The sequence below is a fragment of the Saccopteryx leptura genome, chromosome 2, assembly GCF_036850995.1.
Source record: "Saccopteryx leptura isolate mSacLep1 chromosome 2, mSacLep1_pri_phased_curated, whole genome shotgun sequence".
Classification (NCBI taxonomy): domain Eukaryota; kingdom Metazoa; phylum Chordata; class Mammalia; order Chiroptera; family Emballonuridae; genus Saccopteryx; species Saccopteryx leptura.
Genome location: NC_089504.1, coordinates 201465360 through 201489938, shown reverse-complemented (window position 1 = coordinate 201489938; position 24579 = coordinate 201465360).

Sequence of the window (24579 nt, the reverse complement as noted above, 5' to 3'; positions counted from 1 at the left end):
TAAGAAGCCACGAAGTAGGTAGCAATGCCTTAACTGTATGCATCTTGTTAGGCCTGAGAACCTTTTCTATGTTGTCAAGGGTGGGGAGGGGGTGGAAGGAGGTCATATATTTTTAAAATATGGCATTTGTTCAATTTTAACACCATTGAGATTTTATCATTATGCTGCTATTAGAATGTTTGTAATTTTCTAATTCTTTTCCATTAAAAAAAAAGATTTAACAAATTTGAATAAAATTGGCCAAAAAGTAATCATGGACAAATTAATATGCATTATATTAGTACATGAAACCACATTAGGGAAGCAAGAATTTAGATTGACGGAAAGTTATCCCCAGTTGATATTATTATAATATGACATGAAATTATTTATAAACTTAGCTATTGACTGTCAGACTATTGTAATTCTTACAAATATAGTACTTTCATGTGTACAGATAATCATTTAGGATACCACATTGCATTTTAATTAGAATCCTTCATTTTTGGACAACTATGAAATAACTCAGCTGACCTTGAGTTTCTTAATTGTAACTCCCTGGTGATAAATGACTCAACAAAAGGGAGTAATGTAAGTTTCCAAGCGTGAATCTAAGTGTGGAATTACTTCCATGTGTCACTGCAGTCGATTCAGTTTTAAAAGACCATTCTGCAAAACAGCTAGGGTTGAACAGAGGCAATTACTGGAATATTCTTTACATACAGTCAACATGTCACTGCAAGCAGATGCTAGGACATAGAATTATGTGATCAGTGTTTTTAAAAACATCTAATCCCTTCTTCTTGCTTTTCCAGTTATTTTTTAAATGAAAATTACTCACTTAAATATAAGCAGATGCAGTTTTTTAATATTTGAGATAAAATTATAAAACTGCATTACAATTAATTATACTTGTAATCAAACCCCACCCCTTATATAACCTACCATTGATTTGAGGAACTTTCTTTATTACCTGACATGCTTGCATATTCTCTGCAGTTATTTAGATTTTGTTGGACTTTCAGCCATGCCTATAACATTGCTGAGGAGTAAAATTTCTCTCGTAACCAGAATCATAAATCTTTCTTATAACCATGAAACTATATCTTTATGGCCATAGATCATTTTAGTTGCTGCCAAAAAGTGCCATCATATTATATTACAAATTAGAAAACTGAAAGATTGCACGGCCAACAATAGCCATTATGTGTGAACAAGGAAAATTATTTTCCTTTGTCAGAAACAAACATTTCTAATTACAAATAGTTTTAGACACATAGACATTATTTGGATATGTGTTAACCCAAATTTTGAAGAACACAACTGGGTTAATGCAAGCAAGTAAAACCAATATTTATAATTAAGTTCTCATTCAAATGGAGAAGGTAAAAAAAAAACTGACATGGAAAAAAGAGGAAATGGACCCTTTTATTTTATGAGGGATGAGAGGGAAGGATTACTTTTCTGGTTTCAGTGTCACATACAGAGATTGAGCACAGACTCAGTAATGAGACAACTCTTGAGTTTCTTCTTGGCAAGAACTGATGATTGTCTACATGTGACCTTTATTGATATGTTCAATGTATGGTCTTTATTAAGTTACTGATCTTAGGAAAAAGTAAATATAAATTTTGATAAATAGAACTTTATTTATTTTAATAAAATATATAACTTTTTGATGTTTTATTTAAACTCTCCTCTTGCTGTCAAACTTATGTAGCAGTGTTGTATGTTTAAAGCACTTCGCTTCCTTAGGATTTATGGTATCTACTGTTTCCTAATTGTACTGTTCTATGAAAACTGAATCTCATGAAACCATAGAACAGAGTTGTCCTCAGTGTTGTATATGTTGTGCCTCCCCCAACACATCTATGCATGGAGGAAACTTTATATAATCACAAGCTTCAAGTGAGGGCACTGGAAAGAAAAAAGGGAATTCAGGCACTCTTTTCAGCCCTTCTTTAGCTTTTTGTCCTCAAATACATTTCCTACCTTCCTGCTTTGCCATGTACTGCAGGGATACTGACCTTGGGAAATCAAGGGGCTCCTATGCCAGGTAGCTATAACCAATGAAAGACCCTGGAAAGAGATAGGATGCAAAAAAAAAAATGGGAAGCCAGGGATGTTTCCTCTTCTCACCATGTTTGCTGGCCACTCTCACAGCAGCGGCTTCTGCTCCAGGGTTCCAGCTTCCTCTCAGCAGATCCACTGTGGCTCTAGCCTGGCCTGGATGCCCTTACTCCAGGCTCTGGTGCACCACTCCTCTGTCTCTCTCCTCAGGAAGTCAGTGGCATCCTGCAGCTACTGTCCAGGTCTGCCTCACCTTTCCTTGCTTGCTCTTTTAGGTCCTCTAACCCTTTCATAACTATGGCATTTCCACTTACTTCCCAAGTGCTGTTAAAATACTAGGCCCCTTCCCTCTATATGTCCCCTCCTCTAGTTTCTTTTTGAATCAAAAGGCATTTGCAAGTGTAGGAGAGGGAGAGAGAGGAAAGGATCCAGATGGATAAATAAAGGTGTTAAGGAAGAGGAGAATAAAAGTAAAACTGATACTAGCCATCATTGCCCATGCACATACATACACATACAATCATTAATTGAAAAAATAGGCACTTCATTTTCTTTGCATAACTGGTCCTTCCTAACATTTTTTTTAAAGTCAGAAGTACAGAGAAATGGATTCAGAATAGTACTGTGTCTCTCTTTTTCTGTCTAGGTCCCCAGGTCCATGGGTAGAGTTAATTGCCCTCTCTAGCTACCAAAGATGGAAAGACTATCCAACATTGATAGCGACCTTACCCTGGTTGTAGCAGGAGCTTAATGAAGCTGAGAACATGTGTGCTTGGACAGCCTGAAACTCCCACTGAGAGTTCATTCTGTTTGCCCATTTCCTAACAGGCTTTGTGGCCATTAGGCTTACTGCTGTTTGGCACTTGATGTATTTTCTTTTTACTTTTGGCTTTTGTTATACAGGGTTTGGAGCTGAAAGCATCTACTTCTTAAAACTACTGAGTGAATGGCTTTCTAATGGTCACAGTATGTGGGCACTCTGAAAAGCAAAATATCATTTGGCACAAATTATACTGGCTAATTTATAACCATTCTATACTGAAAAAATATAAATTTACCTAAAATTCATAACCATCATTATGATATGAAATAAACATCTTTCTTGTAATTCAAATTAGAAAACCAAGAACATGATGTAATCTGGGCCACATGCTTCTATCATGTTTCTCTGTGATGACTGTATTTCCAAAACCAAGATCTAAGACACATGTTTTGGCAAAGAACTTTCTTAAAAATGTTTTTAACTCTTTGTTACATAATCATTCTTATAAAAGTATAAAAATTAAATCATGTTTTATGCACATTTCATAATTTTCAAAAAAATAAATTATTTGTAAATAAGAAGATTCTAGGAAGTCTTCGACATTGACTCATACAATGTCTTCTGATTCCTCCAAGAACTGAGTCTATTTGTTGGCCTTGTTTAATCCTTACAAGGACTAAGCAGAATAGAATAGTCACTGATTCATCAAGAAAACATAAATTCTTCATAATACTGGGATAGTAGGCATTGAAGAATCTGAGTTCACATGTACTTTAAGGTAGGGCTAGATCTTTTGAAATATTTCATGTTCTGAACTGCAGTAATATGCTCCTAAAAGTTAAGAAAATAAAAGAAATTTTAGAACATAGTCTTTCTCCTATGGAAGAGATATAAACTAGTCTCACCCAAAACCACAGTGGAATCAGTCTTGAAGATATAAGGCAAATCCAATCCACATGATTTGTTTCCTGAACAAGTTTATTTCTGAGATTCTATTTATATAAACATATTTATGTATCTGACAACTGTTGTTTTCAGGAAATAAAGTAGAGGTAAAAGTCCAGTCATTTTCAGTGGTGACTCCAGGTATGGCACTCTTTTCTTAATTAATAAACCTTTACTTTCTTGACTGCAAACTTCTGCTTGTGTTTTATTGGGCTTTGATGTGCATGGGTAAACAAACACTTAAGTTCAGTAACAAAAGTTTAGTGGAAAGAATGTAGGTTTTGATTTGGCTTGAGTCTACACTGCATGATCTATGAGCCGTGTACAGCATTTGTGCATACAGGTTTTCCAAATAGTAAAGGTTTACGGAAGCAGTTCCTAGGTAAGACATGAAGGCTGTTGAGAGGGGAGTTGCTGGCTAGGGTCCCCAAGATGCAACCACCTGTTTGAGAACAGTATCAGCCTAAATGGGATTTGCCTTATACACTCGCTCTGCCCCTTATCTGAGATGTTGATGTAAGAAAGAGCCTGTGAAACCAGATATTGGGGGTCTAGAAGAGATAACATTGAAAGCAACAAGGAGGTTTGAGGAACTATTTCAAGAATCAAAGTAGAAGGCAGTTCCTTAATACCATCTAGAAAGAAAAACAGAAAAGATACACCAAGGACTTTCATTTTGAAAAGTAATGGGACATCTCAAACCCTTGCAGCTTCTCCATGTCTAGTATTTATTAACCCGTTTTTCTGGTAATAAATAAGAGCAACCCCATTAAAAGGAAACCCTGCTTCTTCTTGTTTTTAAGAAAAATAAGAAAGAGAATTTGGGGAGACTACATACCAGCTTGGGGGTAAAAAATTCTGAGGATATAAAAGAAAAAAAATAGATAATAAATCCCTGAAGTTTGAGAAAAGGTACCAGAGAGAATTTACTGCCTCAGGACTTGGGAAAAAGAAGCCCAGGAGTTCAACATTTGGAAGCAAGTCACTGTTCTCAAATAAGGGTGTCCTCAGTAACCCTTTAGAGGTCACTTTTCAAGCTTCCTGACTTCGCAAATGCAAAAACGCCAACATAGCCTATTGGACAAAACATTTTCAATTAGCAATTTGGTTATTAGGTCTTCTCTCTTATTTTTTAATCCACCTCTGCTGCCCTACCACAAACCCATTAATAGCAGAAACAACCCCATGCCTTTCCTTTACAACTCTATGTCATCCATAAATCTGGCACCCACACACTTCATAAGTATAGTAGCAATACTTCTCATGCTGCCTTTTCAGCCAAATGCCATTTCCAAAAGTAATGAACAAAAGAATGGCCCCAACGGACAAAAGAATGGGATGTGGGCAAGATAGATTGGGATAGCGAGTGCTTTGTACATGTTTTTAAAAGAAATTTCTCTCTCAGAACTGAAAGTCACTTCCCCAAAGATGGAGACCTAACTCTGCTCAAATGGCAAAATCCTGCTTGGGTCTCCAATTTGCATTCAAAGCCCAGGTCTCAGCTCAAAATTCTTTCCTGTTAGAGTGCGAATTTGTCTTCTGTACAGAGTCATTTTCAAGGAGAGAGGATTTTTTTTGTATTTTTTCAAATACACAAACAGAAAATTTTAGAGTGCCCACCCATATGCTCACCACCTGCATAAACCACTAATATATTAGTGTGCCTGCTTTGTCACGTCTTGATCTATCTATGCATCCTTCTAGCCATCAATAACCTCATTTTTTTTTGCATTTCAAAATGTAGACATCTAAACATTTCTCCCTAAATGCATGTATATTGTTAGCTAGAATTTAATATTTGTTTACAGATTTTAATGTAAAATTTACACATGACAACGTGTAAATCTTAAGCATATATCCACTGAATTTCTTTTTAATCTGCTAAGTTTTCACAGATGTATACATCTGTGTAAACTTAACCCCTAAGATATAGTATTTCATATTATATTAAATTATCTCCAGCATTACCATCATTCCAGAGAGTTCCCTCATGTCCTTCCCAGTCAATCCCATCCAATCTCCCCAAGAGTCATCAATTCTTTTTTTTTTCCCAGATAAAAGTACACTTCATGCTTTTCAAAGAGTCATGCAAATAATGGTTCTGGTGATAAACTATTGTGGCCAAATATTAGGGACATTTGGCTTCAACACAAGAAAAATTGAATGTTTCTAAATGACTGATTATTATAGATAAATGAGTAAAAAGAGAATCATTCCACTGCATAAATCACCTTTACCTCCCGCTCATTTGTATCTTATGGCTTGGATAAGAAATGAATTACACATTGTCCCTGCTTGATAATCAGTGATTTCAACTGTCTCATAATGGGGAGTCAAATCAGTTCTTCAATTTCTGAATATGGTCCCTGTGTGATTATGGTTATCAGAATACAGAACAAAAGAAAACAGATTGTAATATTACCAATGAGTTCTTTTTGGCCCAGTTATTAATGATATTCACTTATTAATAATATTATGGTACTTTGGAAAAATGTAAATGTAAGAACTGCATCTTGCCAAATTATTAACAACTCATAGGTACAAGAACCGTGTAAGGTATGTTTCTCCTACCAAGCTGGGTAGGATGTTATTGTTGAATTGCACTCAGTAATGATACCCTAGTGGCTTATGAGAGTGAATTTTCCTCCTAAAGTATCAACTGACTATAGGAAGTAGCTTTCTGGCCCATTGTTTTGAAAATTAAATGAACAGTTTCATTACTGTGGTATCATTACCTCCATTGCATAGCTTTTTCTCAGTTTTTTTTGTTGTTGTTGGTTTTGTTTTCTGATAGCTAATACCATTCTTCCTCTTTACCCTAGTGAATCATTGTTCATTCTAGTTTCTTTTTATGAAGTCTTTTCACACATACCGCACCACCACTTTTTCCCCTCACATTATTGCATGTTTTATTCCCATCATTAAACTTGCTGTCTCTTTATGTGAATTTCCACCCCTCACATTCTCCCCATAGCTCTCCAGTTGCCCCCTTTCACTTGTTATGCTTTTTGTTTCTCTTTCCTGCTGCTTAATGATTTTTCCTGCTGATAAGCTGTGCTCAAAATACTGAGAGGCCCGAAGCACTTGCAAGACAGTTCATTGGGCTCATTGCTTGTTGAGTGCTCCAAACAGATGGAAGTAGGGCTCCAGTCACACAGGACAACTCTGTTATGATTGTAAATCTTACAACATTTTATCAGCTTTTTGGTTAATGAACCTATATGCTTCCCACCTTTTTATTTTATTTTATTATTTATTTATTTATTTATTTATTTATTTATTTATTTATTGACAGAGACAGTTAGGGACAGACAGACTAGAAGGGAGAAAAATGAGAAGCATCAATTCTTTGTTGTGGCACCTTAGTTGTTCATTGATTGCTTTTTCATATGTACCTCAACTGAGGGGCTACAGCACAGCGAGTGACCCTTGCTCAAACCAGAGACTTTGGGCTTCATGCCTGCCACCTTGGGCTCAAACCAGCATCCTTGGGCTTCAAGCCAGCTACCATGGGGTCATGTCTATGATCCCACGATCCAGCCAGCGACCCCACACTCAAGATGATGAGCCCGCACTCAGGCTAAATGAGCCCGACCTCAAGCCAGCGAACTAGTACTTTTGAACCTAGGTCCTCCACGTCACAGTCTGACGCTCTACCCACTGTGCAACTACAGGCTTTTATTTTCTTTTTTTTAAGTTGGAGTTTGGTACTTGGAAAATTTTTTTGTTGGAGACTTATTTTCAATGCCATCTTTCAGATGGAGAGCAAACCCAATGTGTATTTACTTTACACACCAGAATCAAGCATTTTGTTATAATTAACACAGGGAGGGTGGAATAATAATAATGACTGATATTTGTATAGTATTATTTGTTCTAAATTCACTCTTGTGAATTGTCCCATTTGAGTCTAATAACACGACCCTAGCCATTATTTTCATGCTTTTCACTTTAAATCAGAATGTGTGCAGAAATTCTAGTGAGGGTGTGTCTCAGAACAACTATACTTAGTCAGTCAGTACAGAAGCTAACTCAGAGAATACCTCATTTAAGAAGATTAATGCAGAATTTCCCTTGTGCCTTTCCTGCTGGATTTTCCTTTTCTGGATCAAAAGTTAGAATACAAAGCTTTCTATGAGGCTGGTATCTTTCTTAAACACCCTGCAATGATCAGAAAATTGCAACTACAATAATTCATCCAACACCAGTATATTGTATTTTGGGACATTTAACCACATCAATGGCCATCATGAATATACAAACATTCCACTCTTGACCCTGAAGTAGTACCCCTAGAAAAATGGTATGTAGATCAACTTACTGCACAAGAAATTATATTGTAAAACATACTAGAGTAATTTACTATTTAAAGAAATCCTGAAGTTTACCTTTGTGTAAAACATTATTTCTTGATGCAAACAATCCGTATTTTATTTGTAAACTTAGGACTTTCAGAATGAATTTGTGTGAAATGAAGGCCACATCAATTTTAATGGACTTAAGTAGATGGTGGTCTGACACTTATTTTTCTTAACCACTCAGGGATTTCAACAACTGTTGGTGAAACAAAGAGACAAATTAATCTTTCTGGAACAATAGAACCCTGCCATTATTCTTAATATGAGTTGGTATGAGAATAGGAGAACCTTTCCCTCTCTTTCCTGTTTTACCTTTCCCAGTCATTGTTTCCTGAGAGTAAACTGGAGCTTTATCTTTGTGAAAAGAACAAGAATTCTTTTCTAACAAACCACACGAGCATCAGATATCCTTGAACTAAGCATCCAAAGGTACACAAGCGCTTTCCCTGTATTTCTTGAAATAAGGTTCAAAATATTACCTCTAGTCTTTGAATGCTCCTTAAGCAGCCTTTGCACTTCTTGATTTATGACCTTGAAATTAACTCTAAGTTCCCATTTTCAGCTCATGGACAAACAACTTCCATGCCCTTGCATTGTTTACTTCCTGTCTGTTTTCATCAAATTATGTCATGTTTTACTTTCACTAAAGAATTTCTTATCCAAATAATAAATAATCACCATCCTTTCTGAGAAAGGTATTTCTAAAATGCTCACTGCATTGAAGAAAGTGTAGGGTATGGCCAAGCTGTGTTACAGGTGGTGTCCCATCTTCATTATAGGTGAGTGTCTTTCCCAAACAGCCAGCTTCAAGAAGTTTAGAGCTACTGTTTTGAGGACAGGAGGAACCCAGTGATTACGCATAACTATGTACAGAAACTATTGAGGATGAAATAAATTTGTCACCGCTCCAAGGAGTCTTTGGAGCCATGCTCTCTGGAAAAACATATAAAGACAGAAAGACCTGAATGTCCAGATTGTAGGAGGTTTCTTGACAACACTGAGTTTATTCCAAGCCAGGAGAGGCAAGTATTGTCTTAGTTCATGCCCAGAAGGGACTTCCATGAAGATTTTTTAAGTTCCAACTTGCAGTAACTTCACACATTTGCTCCCAATTTCACCCCATCAATACAACAACATGGAAGAATACTGAGAGAAAAATTAATAAACTTGGTTTTCTACCCCTCTTTAATATATAACACACAAACTTCTATCTCCTTTAAGTAGCCACATTTCTCTGCTGAAGCTCAAATCTCACCTTCTTCAACCAATCTTTCTCAATCAGCCCATCCTAAAATTCACTTTGCCAAACTTCTGTATTCTGCAATCATCTATATTTGCCCATATATTTCTCTTTTAATATAAAACTTTATTAAAATATAATGCACAAATGGACAAATGCTTAAATCCGAAGTGTCCAGCTGGATGGAGGCTCAAAAGGTGAAGTCCATGTCAGAAAACAGAGCGCCGTCCTCCCCAGCGGCCCTCAGCACCCTGCCTTGCAGGGCCTGTCCTCCCAGCTCCACCAGCAAGGATCACCATGGGTCATTCTCATCTGTGCGGCATAGAGCATTTATATCTGCTTTCTTTCACCCAACATTATAATTATAAGATTAATCTATGTTGTTACATATAGCAGTACTTTGTTTGTTTTTGTTGCTATATGATATTTTATTGAACAATTTTTCCTGTGTATTTGCATTTTGGTGGACATATTTTAAATTTGGGACTATTATAAATAGTGCTGACACAAACACTCTTTTACATGTCTTCTGGAGAACATAAAAACATTTTGCTTTTAGTATGTCTAGGAGTTGAATTGCTGAATCATACATGTACATATATTTAGCTTTAATACATAATTCCAAATAACTTTTCCAGACATGTTAGGTTACTTTTTAAATTCTCTGATGCTGGAGTTTCCCACTGATAAGTCATGATTAGGCAGTCAATGTTGATACACAGCCTGGTGGATAGCCATGTCCCTGTGTCACCCAACTCCCAGTGCTCAGTTTGGGGGTCTGTTGTCACCTCTTTATGTCTCCATGGGTGGATACGTGAGTTACTCAGGGTATAGAAGTAACCCCTACATCCTAGGGCTAGCATGCTAACCTCATTTCATCAGCCCCAGCTGGTCAAAAGGCATGTTGTTTCTGTCCATGTGATGCATTCACAGTCAGATATAAACCCCTTTGAGCAAGAATTTTAGACTACTTAAGTTTTTAGGATTTCTCAACTTATACACCCCATTTCCACCTGTCTCAAAGAGCACATTTTTAGATGCTTACAATATAATATTAACACCTGACTGTAAACTTCTGCCTGGGGCACTGCTGTGTCCCCTCGCAGTCTAGTAGCCCATTTTCCTATTTTCTGTCACAGTAGTGACATGGAAATCTGTCTTTTTCTTCTCCCTTTTCTTTTCTACAATTATGGATACAAGCAGACTGTGTTTGTTAAATGTCTACACTAAGAGGGCTTCTTCATCTTTACATGGGCTCATAAGTTCTACTGGCACTGATAGCTAGTAGGAATTTTCATGGAGCATACAGTCCTCTATATTTTATAAGGAAAAGATAAATTGTATTCTCCTTAAAATGCATTTTTTTCTTTCCTTCATTTTAGGCTTTAGACAAAGTGAAATAGAAAGTCTCATTTGATGGACTCCTACCTTATTACATGGTTACAGTAAGTGCATGTTATATATAACATTTATATTTCCAGCATTCTTCACATGCTTCTTATAATGAGCATCTTACTATTAAACTTCTCAGCAGGAAAAGTCACATAGGATAACTACTTCCCCTGTATATATCCAGGCAAGCATGCCTGAGAGGCTTTTGCAGTTTATTTTGCTGGAAGTAAGTCTTTTTTCTTTTCTTTTTTTTTTCTTTTTTTGTATTTTTCTGAAGCTGGAAACAGGGAGAGACAGTCAGACAGACTCCCGCATGAGCCCGACCGGGATCCACCCGGCACGCCCACCAGGGGGCATCGCTCTGTCGTGACCAGAGCCACTCTAGCGCCTGGGGCAGAGGCCAAGGAGCCATCCCCAGCGCCCGGGCCATCTTCGCTCCAATGGAGCCTTGGCTGCGGGAGGGGAAGAGACAGACAGAGAGGAAGGAGAGGGGGAGGGGTGGAGAAGCAGATGGGCGCTTCTCCTGTGTGCCCTGGCCGGGAATCGAACCTGGGACTTCTGTACGCCAGGCCGACGCTCTACCACTGAGCCAACCGGCCAGGGCCGGAAGTAAGTCTTATTTATAAAAAAAAACAACAAAAATTTCCTCCAAAGTAATACATTTTTAGAGATTACATACTATTCAAGAAAATACACTAATTTGTCACTTTAATATTTTCCTTACTAGAATATATAGGAATGTGAAATTTCTTTAAGTGAGAGACCGAGCAGCCATAGGTGTTTGGGACTGTGCTAGATCCTGTCCCGTGACTTTGGGCAATGCTCTTTAACCTCTTGGCAAACCAGTTTCTTTTCATTGCACAAATGGGGATGTTATTTATCCCACTCTGTTTCACAAAGTGTTGGAAGGATTACAACCAGTGGTGTAATAAATATTTTTATGCATAATTTATTCATATAACAATTATTTATTGAACGGCTACTGACCAGGTATTGTTCTAGGTACTAGAGACTGCAGTGAACAAAAACAAACTGAAACCCTGACTTTATAAGGTTACATTCCATAAATGAGTACATATAAAAAATACACAAATATACCTTGGAGATATTGAACGCTTAGTTCCAGAGCACTGCAAAAAAATAGTGACTATTGCAATAAAGCAAGTAACACAAATTTTTTTGGTTTCCCACTGTATATAAAAGTGTTTATACTATACTGTAGTCTATTAATGTATAGTTTATTAAGTGTACAATAACATTATATATAAAATAATTTACATACTTTAATTTACAAATACTTTTTAAAAAATGCTAATCATCATTTAAACTTTCTGCAAGTTGTGATCTTTTTACTGGTAAGGGGTTTTTTTTGTTTGTTTGTTTGTTTTTAATAATTTTATTTTTTTAATGGGGTGACATCAATAAATCAGGATACATATATTCAAAGATAACAAGTCCAGGTTATCTTGTCGTTCAATTATGTTGCATACCCATCACCCAAAGTCAGATTGTCCTCTGTCACCTTCTATCTTGTTTTCTTTCTGCCCCTCCCCCTCCCCCTCCCCCTTTCCCTCTCCCATTCCCCCCTCCCCCCCGTAACCACCACACTCTTATCAATGTCTCTTAGTTTCACTTTTATGTCCCAACTACGTATGGAATAATGCAGTTTCTGCTTTTTTCTGATTTACTTATTTCGCTTCGTATCATGTTATCAAGATCCCACCATTTTGCTGTAAATGTTCCGATGTCATCATTTCTTATGGCTGAGTAGTATTCCATAGTGTATATGTGCCACATCTTCTTTATCCAGTCATCTATTGACGGGATTTTTGGTTGTTTCCATGTCCTGGCCACTGTGAACAATGCTGCAATAAACATGGGGCTGCATGTGTCTTTACATATCAATGTTTCTGAGTTTTGGGGGTATATACCCAGTAGAGGGATTGCTGGGTCATAAGGTAGTTCTATTTTCAGTTTTTTGAGGAACCACCATACTTTCTTCCATAATGGTTGTACTACTTTACATTCCCACCAACAGTGGATGAGGGTTCCTTTTTCTCCACAACCTCTCCAACATTTGCTATTACCTGTCTTGCTAATAATGGCTAATCGAACAGGTGTAAGGTGGTATCTCATTGCCGTTTTGATTTCCATTTCTCTAATAGCTAAAGAAGATGAGCATCTTTTCATATATCTGTTGGCCATTTGTATTTCTTCCTGGGAGAAGTGTCTGTTCATATCCTCTTCCCATTTTTTTATTGGATTGGTTGTTTGTTTGTTGTTGAGTTTTATGAGTTCTTTGTATATTTTGGATATTAGGCCCTTATCTGAGATGTTGTTTGAAAATATCATTTCCCATTTAGTTGGCTGTCTCTTTATTTTGTTATCAGTTTCTCTTGCTGAGAAAAAACTTCTTAGTCTGATGTAGTCCCATTCATTTATTTTTGCCTTCACTTCTCTTGCCTGTGGAGTCAAATTCATAAAATGCTCTTTAAAACCAAGGTCCATGAGTTGAGTACCTATGTCTTCTTCTATGTACTTAATTGTTTCAGGTCTTATGTTTAGATCTTTGATCCATTTTGAGTTAATTCTTGTACAGGGGGACAAACTGTAGTCCAGTTTCATTCTTTTGCATGTGGCTTTCCAGTTTTCCCAGCACCATTTATTGAAGAGGCTTTCTTTTCTCCATTGTGTGTTGTTGGCCCCTTTATCAAAAATTATTTGACTATATATATGTGGTTTTATTTCTTGACTTTCTATTCTGTTCCATTGGTCTGAGTGTCTATTTTTCTGCCAATACCATGCTGTTTTGATTGTCGTGGCCCTATAATACAGTTTGAAGTCAGGTATTGTAATGCCCCCAGCTTCATTCTTTTTCGTTAGGATTGCTTTGGTTATTCGGGGTTTTTTATAGTTCCATATAAATCTGATGATTTTTTGCTCTATTTCTTTAAAAAACGTCATTGGAAGTGTGATGGGAATTGCATTAAATTTGTATATTGCTTTGGGTAATATAGCCATCTTGATTATATTTATTCTTCCTAGCCAAGAACAAGGTATATTCTTCCATCTCATTATATCTTTTTCGATTTCCCTTAACAATGGTTTATAGTTTTTATTATATAAGTCCTTTACATTCTTTGTTATGTTTATTCCTAAGTATTTTATTTTTTTGGTTTCAATCGTGAAGGGGATTATTGTTTTGAGTTCGTTCTCAATCGTTTCATTGTTGGCATATAGAAAGGCTATTGACTTCTGTATGTTAATTTTGTATCCTGAGACCTTACTGTATTGGCTTATTGTTTCTAATAGTCTTTTTGTGGATTCTTTGGGGTTTTTGATGTATAGGATCATATCATCTGCAAAAAGTGATACCTTTACTTCTTCTTTTCCGATATGGATGCCTTTTATTTCTTTGTCTTGTCTGATTGCTCTGGCTAGAACCTCTAGTACCACATTCAATAAGAGTGGAGAGAGTGGACAACCCTGTCTTGTTCCTGATTTAAGGGGGAAAACCTTCAGTTTAGTGCCATTTAATATGATGTTAGCTGATGGTTTATCATATATGGCCTTTATTATGTTGAGATATTTTCCTTCTATACCCATTTTGTTGAGAGTCTTAAACATAAAATTGTGTTGTATTTTATCAAAAGCCTTTTCTGCGTCTATTGATAAGATCATGTGATTTTTGTTCTTTGTTTTGTTGATATGGTGTATTACGTTAACCGTTTTACGTATGTTGAACCATCCTTGAGATTCTGGGATGAATCCCACTTGATCATGATGTATTGTTTTTTTAATATGTTGCTGTATTCGATTTGCTAGTATTTTGTTTAGTATTTTAGCATCTGTATTCATCAGAGATATTGGTCTGTAGTTTTCTTTTTTTGTGCCATCCTTGCCTGGTTTTGGTATGAGGGTTATGTTGGCCTCATAAAATGTGTTTGGAAGTATTGCTTCTTCTTCAATTTTTTGGAAGACTTTGAGTAGAATAGGAACCAAGTCTTCTTTGAATGTTTGATAAAATTCGCTGGTATAGCCGTCAGGGCCTGGACTTTTATTTTTGGGGAGGTTTTTAATGGTTTTTTCTATTTCTTCTCTACTGATAGGTCTGTTTAGGCTTTCTGCTTCTTCTTGACTCAGTCTAGGAAGGTTGTATTGTTCTAGGAATTTATCCATTTCTTCTAGATTGTTGAATTTAGTGGCATAAAGTTTTTCATAGTATTCTACAATAATTCTTTGTATATCTACGGTGTCCGTGGTGATTTCTCCTCTTTCATTTTGGATTTTGTTTAGATGAGTTCTTTCTCTTTTTTCCTTGGTAAGTCTTGCCAAGGGTTTGTCAATTTTGTTGATCTTTTCAAAGAACCAGCTCCTTGTTCTATTAATATTTTCTACAGTTTTTCTGTTCTCTAATTCATTTATTTCTGCTCTAATTTTTATTATATCCTTTCTTCGGCTGGTTTTGGGTTGTCTTTGTTCTTCTTTTTCTAGTTCCTTAAGGTGGGAAGTTAAGTGGTTCACTTGGGCTCTCTCTTGTTTGTTCATATATGCCTCAAGTGATATGAACTTCCCTCTTATCACTGCTTTTGCTGCATCCCATAGATTCTGATATGTCGTATTGTCATATTCATTAGTCTGTATATATCTTTTGATCTCTGCACTTATTTCTTCTTTGACCCATTCATTTTTTAAAAGTATGTTGTTTAGTTTCCACATTTTTGTGGGATTTTTTTCCTCTTTTTTGCAGTTGAATTCTAGTTTCAAGGCTTTATGATCAGAAAATATGCTTGGTACAATTTCAATTTTTCTGAATTTGCTGATGTTGTTTTTGTGGCCCAACATATGGTCAATTCTTGAGAATGATCCATATACACTGGAGAAAAATGTATATTCAGTCACTTTGGGATGAAATGTCCTGTAGATGTCTATCATACCCAGGTGCTCTAGTGTTTTGTTTAAGGCCACTATGTCTTTGTTGATTCTCTGTTTGGATGACCGATCTAGAGCCGTCAGCGGTGTATTGAGGTCTCCAAGTATGATTGTATTTTTGTCAGTTTTTGTTTTAAGATCAATAAGTAGCTGTCTTATATATTTTGGTGCTCCTTGGTTTGGTGCATATATATTAAGAATTGTTATACCTTCTTGATTCAGTGTCCCCTTATCCATTATGAAATGGCCATTTTTGTCTCTGAGTACTTTTCCTGTCTTGTAGTCAGCATTATCCGATATGAGTATTGCTACACCTGCTTTTTTTTTGGATGCTATTTGCTTGGAGTATTGTTTTCCAGCCTTTCACTTTGAATTTGTTTTTATCCTTGTTACTTAGATGAGTTTCCTGTAGGCAGCATACAGTTGGATTTTCTTTTTTAATCCATTCTGCTACTCTATGCCTTTTTATTGGTGAGTTTAATCCGTTTACATTTAGTGTAATTATTGATACTTGTGAGTTCCCTATTGCCATTTTATATATTGCTTTCTGTTAGTTTTGTGTCTTGTTTGATCCTTCTCTTTCGTTTTTCTATCTTTTGTTTTTATTTGGTTGTATTCCACACATCTTTCCTCTGTTGCTATCTTTTTTATCTCATGTGCTTCTGTGGTGGTTTTTTCAATGGTGGTTACCTTTGAGTAATAAAAAGGGTCCCTACCCTGTTCATTGTAGCGAAGTATTTTGTGAATACTTTTGCACTCCATCGTCCTTTGCTACTGTTAATCTCCATCTTCCCCCCTCTTTCTTTTTGTTGTTGTCACAGTTTAAATTTGGTTTTATTGTGTTCTTCTTGGAGCTTTTACTTGTGGCTTTGTTTTTTTTTTTGTTCTTTGTATCTGATTGGAGAACCCCCTTTAGTAATTCCTGGAGTGGGGGTTTTCTGATGATAAATTCCCTCATCTTTTCTGTATCTGTGAATGTTTTTCTTTCTCCTTCATATTTGAAGGATAGCTTTGATGGGTATAGTATTCGTGGCTGAAAGTTCCTCTCCTTCAGGACGTTAAATATTAGGGTCCACTCTCTTCTAGCTTGTAGAGTTTCTGCTGAGAAATCTGATGATAATCTAATGGGCCTTCCTTTATATGTTGTATTCTTCTTTTCCCTGGCTGCCTTGACAATTTTTTCTTTGCTGTTGGTTTGTGTCAATTTCATTATGGTATGCCTTGGAGTAGGTTTGTTGGAGTTAAGAAAACTCGGAGTTCTCTTTGCTTCTTAAACTTGAGGCTCTAGTTCTTTCCACAGGCTTGGGAAGTTCTCATCTATTATTTGTTTGAGTATGTTCTCCATTCCATTTTCTCTCTCTTCTCCCTATGATATACCTATTATTCTTATGTTATTCTTTTTGATGGAGTCAGATCATTCTTGTAGGGCTATCTCATTTTTTTTAATTTTTGAGTCTCTTTCTTCTTCTCTCTGTTGTCCCTCAAGTTGCTTGTCTTCTATTTCACTAATCCTCTCTTCTATCTGACCTGTTCTATTAGCTAAGCTTGTTACTTCGTTTTTCAGCTCGTGAATTGAGTTTTTCATCTCTGTTTCATTTGTGTTTATACTTTCAATTTCCTTGGAAATGTATTCTTTGTGTTCATTGAGTTGTTTTCTGAGCTCCCTAAATTGCCTTTCTGTGTTTTCTTGTATATCTCAGAGGATTTTTAGGATTTCTATCTTGAATTCTCTGTCATTTAGCTCCAAGGTTTCCAATATATTAAATTTTTTCTCCATAGATTTTTCCTCATCTATCTGTGTTACCTCTCTTTCTTTTGTATCTACGATATTCGATTTTCTCTTCCTTAATGGCATCTGAGGGTGGTTTTGTTGATAGTATTAATGAGATTTAATAAAGAATAAAAAGTTAAAAAAAATAAAAAAATTAAAAATTAAAAAGTTGTTTTTTTTAAAAAAAAATTAATAATGAAATAAAGAAAAATAAAATAAAATAAAAATTTTAAAAAAAGGAAATTATTCCCCCCTCCTTTTTTCCTCTCCTCTCCTCTCCTCTCCTCTCTTTCTTGAGAAAATCTTGTGGTGAAATGTGAATTATAACAAACAATGCCTGTGATGGAGGGCCTGAATTGAGGAAAAGTACTAAAGGGGCAAAAAAAAAGAAAAAAAAAGAAAAAAGAAAAAAAAGGGGGTATGGACCCACAAAAAGCAAATAAGGAAAAAATTTGGGTCAAGAATAAAATGATTTGCTTTTAGGTGTTGGTTGTCTAAGAGTTATGATGAGAGGAATAAGAGGAAAACAGAAAAATGGGGGGACAAATTAAAAAATTACTATTGTATTTAGTGGAACAAGAACTAAGATAAAATGGAGAGCCAGGGATGGGAGCACTGCTAGTGAGTTAAAAAGGTGAAGTAAAAATCCCCCAAAATGCCACAAACATAAGTTTGAGTCCCAGATAAGATAATTTGTTTGTTATTGAGGTTTGAATGAGAGGAGATGTAAAGGAGAAAGGAAGAAACTAATATAGAGGGAGAAAAGAAAGAGAGAGAGAGAAAAAAAGAGGGAACCACTAAAAGAAGAAAAAAGAAAGGAGAGAGAGAGAGAGAGAGTTAAGGGTTTTGGAGTGCAACCCTCATAGAGAGAAAGGAAGAGGAGAGAAAAGATAATGGGAGATGTAACACTTATGGGTAGTGTAGTTCAAAGAGAGGAGAGAGTAAGAGTGGCAGAGAGTTAATCGGCCAAATTGGAGGAGGAAAAAAAGTATCAAGAATGAAGATAAGAGAAACAAACAAACAAATATAATAAAATGGGATAGGTTATAAAGTCTGCAGATTATTCTTGATTTTGAGAGGTTATCTTCTTGCTTTTTCTTTTCTCTCCCTCTTCCTGGTCGGTGACTCTGTACCCCAGGTTCTGCCCCTTTGGCACGCTCAGGTAGAGGTTTGCAGTTGATAAGTCTCTATGGCGATGTCATGTATTGTGCTTTAGTCTCGTTGGCAGTTGAGGCTCATTAGCATTTATAGGCTCCGACAGTGAGAGAGTCCGTGTTCCTGGAGCCTTTCTCCTAGTCTTTCCTTCCTCAATTAGTAGCCTGATAATCCAGCTATGGGGTTGCTGCTGCCTCTGCCTGGATAGTAAGAGGCTCAAAGAGCTGGCAACTCCCCACTCTATTTCCACTCAACACAGGGCTCTGGGTAAGGCTCAGTCAGTCAGAGCTGCTAGTATAATCAGGCAGGCTTTCCGCCCACTCAAAGACCTCTGGCTCTGCCACTCTGTCCGGTAACACAGGCAGGCGCCCACTTCCGGGGCGCTTGGAGGAAACTCTCACTCACTATCTGCGTGCGCAGACCAGGATATCCGGCCAGCAGTCTCAGGCTCTGAGTGAAACCCCCAACCGCATGGAAAAGTTGCAGCGTTGGAATTGGCTCTCGCTCCGTCCCCATGCGCGGCTTTTGCAAGGCGCTGGGGCGGCCCGAGATTCCGCTTTGGCCCACACAAAGGCCCCTGACTCTGCCCCTCTGTGCGATAACACGGGTGCGCACTGCCGAGGCACTCAGAGGAATCTCTCACTCACTATCTGCGCGCGCAGGCCAGGATATGAGGCCGGCCGCGTTTCCCTCTGAGTGAAACCCCCACCAGCACGGAAAATTTCCACCGTTGGAATTAGTTCTCGCTCCCTCCCATGCACGGCTTTCCCAGGGCACTGGGGCTGCCCAGAGATTCTGCTTTTGGCCCACAGAAAGGCCTCTGACTCTGCCTCTCTGTGGGGTAACACGGGCACCCACTCCTGGGGCTTAGGAAGAAATCTCTCGCCCACTAACTGTGCACCGACCAGGAGATCGGGTAAAATGGCTGCCCCACCTGTCTTTCTTTGTTTGGGTTTGGCGCGAGTGTTAGCTTGTATTGCCCGGGTTGCCACAGGATCAGTTTTTTCTCGGCTTGGATCTCCGTGCCACAGCCTTGGTTCGGCCGTTTGTGTCGCGGCCTGGATCTATTCACCCACTTTGCCCGCCTCAGTTTCTATACTCACAGTTACCAGAGAAAGCCGCCCTGTTTAGGTTAGTGAGGAAGGCGGAGCATTTCTTACTCCCTAATTCCTTCGGGGTTTGGTTATATATTTAGCCAATTTTTCACTCGACCATACCTTCGGGTGTATTGCGAAGCATCTGGAGGCTCCAAGTATAGGTTTTTCTGTTTCTGGTTGAAGATCTTGTTGAGTTTTGGGGGAGATTTATCGGTATCGCTTCCTACCCCGCCATTACTCTGACGTCATTTCCTGGTAAGGGTTTTACCTTGACGTTGATCACTAGTGACTAATCCAGGTGGTAGTTACTGAAGGTTGGATTGCTGTGACAATTTCTTAAAATAAGACAACAATGAAATTTGCTGTATCAATTAATTATTCCTTTCACAAATAATTCCCCTGTAGCATGCAATGCTGCTGTTCAGTAGCATTTTACCCACAGTAGACTTCTTTTAAAATTAGAGTCAAACACTGCCACTGCTTTATCAACTAGGTTTACATAATACCTAAATCCTTTGTTGTCATTGCAACAGTCTTTACAGCACCTTCCTCAGGAATAGATTTCATCTCAGGAAACCACTTTCTTTGCTCATCCATAAAAAGCAACTCCTCATTTGTTAAAGTTTTATCATGAGATTTCAGAATTCACTTCCACCTTTAGGCTCCACTTCTAAAACTAGCTCTCTTACTATTTCTACCATCTGTAGTTACTTTCTCCACTGAAGCCTTGAACCCCTTCAAAGTCATCCATGAAGGTTGAAATCAACTTCTTCCAAATGCCTGTTAAATGTTGCTATTTTGACCTATTCCCATGAATCATGATTGTTCTTAATAGCATCAGAATGATGAACTCTTTCCAGGAGATTTTCAAGTGGACTTAGCCAAGATCCATCTGATTAGTCACTTCTTATGGCAACCTTACAGAGTGTATTTATTACTCTTTGATCTGTGGGCTGCAGAACAGATGTGGTGTCAGCAGGCATGAAAACATTGATCTCATTGTGCATCTCCATCAGAACTCATGAGTGACTAGGTGCATTGTCAATGAGCAATAAGATTTTGAAAGGAATCTTTTTTCTGAGCAGTAGGCCTCAACAGTGGGCTTCAAATATCCAGTAAACCATGTTATAACAGATGTTTTGGCATCTGGGCTTTGTTCTATCCCTAGAGCACAGACAGAGTAGATTCAGCACAATTCTTAAAGGCCCTAGGATTTTTGGAATGGTGAATGCACACAAGCCTCAACCTAATGCCACCAACTGTGTGTCAGCCCCTTCCAAGAATGTCAGCTGTGCTTTGAAGCTTCAGAGCCAGTCATTGACTTCTTTCTAGCCATGTCAGTACTAGATGGCATCATCTTCCAATACAAGGCTGTTTTGTCTGCATTGACAGTCTGTTGTTTAGTGTTTCCACCTTCATTAATTATCTCAGCTAGATCTTCTGGATAACTTGCTGCAGCTCCTTTATCTGCACTTGCTGCTTCACCTCGCACTATTATGTTGTAGAGACCATGTCTTTCCTTAAACCTCCGCCAGCTTCAGACTTTTCTTCTGCAGCTTCCTCACCTCTCTCAGCTTCACAGAATTGAAGAGCATTAGGGCCTTGCTCTGGCTTAGGCTTCGGCTTTAGGGAATGTTGTGGCTCAGAGGTCCCCAAACTACGGCCCACGGGCCGCATGCGGCCCCCAAGGCCATTTATCTGGCCCCGCCGCACTTCCAGAAGGGGCACCTCTTTCATTGGTGGTCAGTGAGAGGAGCACAGGATGCGGATGTACTGTATGTGGCGGCCCCGCAAAGCACAGCGTCGCTCACGTACAGCACTACTTCTGGTGACGCGGGAGGAATGCGTCATGGCTCCGGAAGCGCCTCAGTGACAAATATGAAACCGGACATTGACCATCTCATTAGCCAAAAGCAGGCCCATAGTTTCCATTGAAATACTGGTCAGTTTGTTGATTTAAATTTACTTGTTCTTTATTTTAAATATTGTATTTGTTCCTGTTTTGTTTTGTTTTTTACTTTAAAATAAGATATGTGCAGTGTGCAAAGGGATTTGCTCATAGTTTTTTTTATAGTCCGGCCTTCCAACGGTCTGAGGGACAGTGAACTGGCCCCCTGTGTAAAAAGTTTGGGGACCCCTGTTGTGGCTGATTTGATCTTCTATCCAGAGCACAAAAACTTTCATCATCAACAATAAGGCTATTTCTCTTTCTTATTATTCATGTGTTCACCAGAGTAGCATTTTAAATTTCTGTCAAGAGCTTCTCTTTTGCATTCACAACCTGGCTAACTGGTGCAAAAGGCCTAATTTTCAGACTACCTTGATATTCAACATGCTTTCCTCACTAAGTTCAATCAAGTCTAGCTTTGACTTAAAGTGAGAGATGCAACACTCTTCCTTTCGCTTGAACACTGGGAGCCCATTGTTGGTTTATTAGTTGACTTATTTTCAGCATGATTTTGTCTCAGGGAACAAGGAGACCTGAGAAGAGGGAGAGATATGGGGCAACAGCCAGCTGTTGGAGCAGTCAGAACATACACATTTATTAATTAAGTTCACTGCCTTATTTGGGCACAGTTTATTGTTCCACGAAACAATTACAATAGTAACACCAAAGATTACTGATCACAGATCAACATAACAACTATAATAATGATGAAAATTTGAAATACTGTGAGAATTAGCAAAATGTGATGCAGAGACACAAAGTGATCAAATCTTGTTGGAAAAGTGTCACCAATAGATTTATTCAGCATAGAGTTGTCACAGACCTTAATTTTGTTAAAAAAAATAAAAAACAACAAAGTACAATTAATAGAAGTTCAATGAAACAAGGTATATTTATATAGTATTTTAACAATATGTGCTCAGTTGAGAAAAATAAACTGGAAAGAGGATGAAGAATAGAGAAGTTAGGAAGACCTCAATGAGAAATTGACTTGCCAGTAAAAACTGGAAGGAAATGAAGAAGGAGCCATGGAGATACTTCAAGGAAGAGTGATCGAAGCAGTGAAAACAGAGTGCAAAGGTCCTGAGGTAGGAATGTGCTGGTGTGTTCTAAGAATAAGGAAGTCGGAACAGCTGAAGCAGATTGAGTAGGAGGGAGAATTGTAGAAAATAGCCATAGAGAGGCAAATCAGAGTGGACCACAGAAGGTCATGTCTCATGAGTATATGTGTGAAACTTTCTTCAAGGTATATAACCCAGAAGTCATATTGTTAGGTCATAAGATATGAGTACCCACAGTTTCACTAGATATGGCCAAGTTGCTCTGAAGTTTACAATTTTACACTTTCATGAGCTTTTATTTGAGTTCCTGTTGTTCTAGATTTTTCCAATTCTTCATATTTTCAGTCTTAATTCTTTTGTCATGTGCTAGATATAAAATGTTATCTACTATAATTTTAGTGGTTATTTTCTTTTTTTTTAATAAATTTTTATTAATGTTAATGGGATGACATTAATAAATCAGGGTACATATATTCAAAGAAAACATGTCTAGGTTATCTTGTCATTAAATTATGATGCATACCTTACCCCTCGCCCAGAGTCAGATTGTCCTCCGTCACCCTCTCTCTAGTTCTCTGTGCCCCTCCCCCTCCCCCTAACTCTCTCCCTCCCTCCCTCCTGCATCCTCCCTCCCCCCACCCCTGGTAACCACCACACTCTTGTCCATGTCTCCTAGTCTCATTTTTTATGTTCCACCAATGTATGGAATCATGTAGTTCTTGTTTTTTTCTGATTTACTTATTTCACTCGGTATAATGTTATCAAGATCCCACCATTTTGCTGTAAATGATCTGATGTCATCATGGCTGAGTAGTATTCCATAGTGTATATGTGCCACATATTCTTTATCCAGTCTTCTATTGAAGGGCTTTTTGGTTGTTTCCATGTCTTGGCCACTGTGAACAGTGCTGCAATGAACATGGGGCTACATGTGTCTTTACATATCAATGTTTCTGAGGTTTTGGGGTATATACCCAGTAGAGGGATTGCTGGGTCATAAGGTAGTTCTATTTGCAGTTTTTTGAGGAACCACCATACTTTCCTCCATAATGGTTGTACTACTTTACAGTCCCACCAACAGTGATATCCAAAATTTACAAAGAACTCATAAAACTCAACAACAAACAAACAAACAATCCAATAAAAAAATGGGAAGAGGACATGAACAGACACTTCTCCCATGAAGAAATACAAATGGCCAACAGATATATGAAAAGATGCTCAGCTTCATTAGTTATTAGAGAAATGCAAATCAAAACTACAATGAGATACCACCTCACCCCTGTTAGATTAGCTATTATCAACAAGACGGGTAATAGCAAATGTTGAAGAGGCTGCGGAGAAAATGGTTATTTTCTTAACTGCTAGTGAGTTTAAAGATCTTTTCATCTGCTCATTGTTCATACTAGATTTCTCCTTTTGTAAATTTTATTCATATTTTAATTTTTCTGATATGTTGTTGTCTTTTCTATTGACATGGACCCCTTTATATATTCTGAGTATTAGTTCTTGCCAGTTAAATATGCTACAACTATGGTCTCTGTACTTGTGGCTTCTCTACTTTGTTCTTATGATGTTTATTGATGCATAAAAATGTTAAATTTTAATGTCTTAATATTTGATGATTCTTTATGGTTTATGGTTTTTGTTTTCTTTAATAAATCCTTTCCCATACACAAGATATTTGCTACCTCTATAGTTTTTCTTAATTATCTAAAATTTTAGTTTTTACATTTAAGAATTGTGTCTCCCTGAAATGGTATGAGGTAGAGATTTTTTTCTTTTGCCATATGGCTAACAAAGTTCCACTCTCCTCTTTAGAGAAATAGCAGTTGTATAATTTATTGTTTCCATATACATGTGAGTAC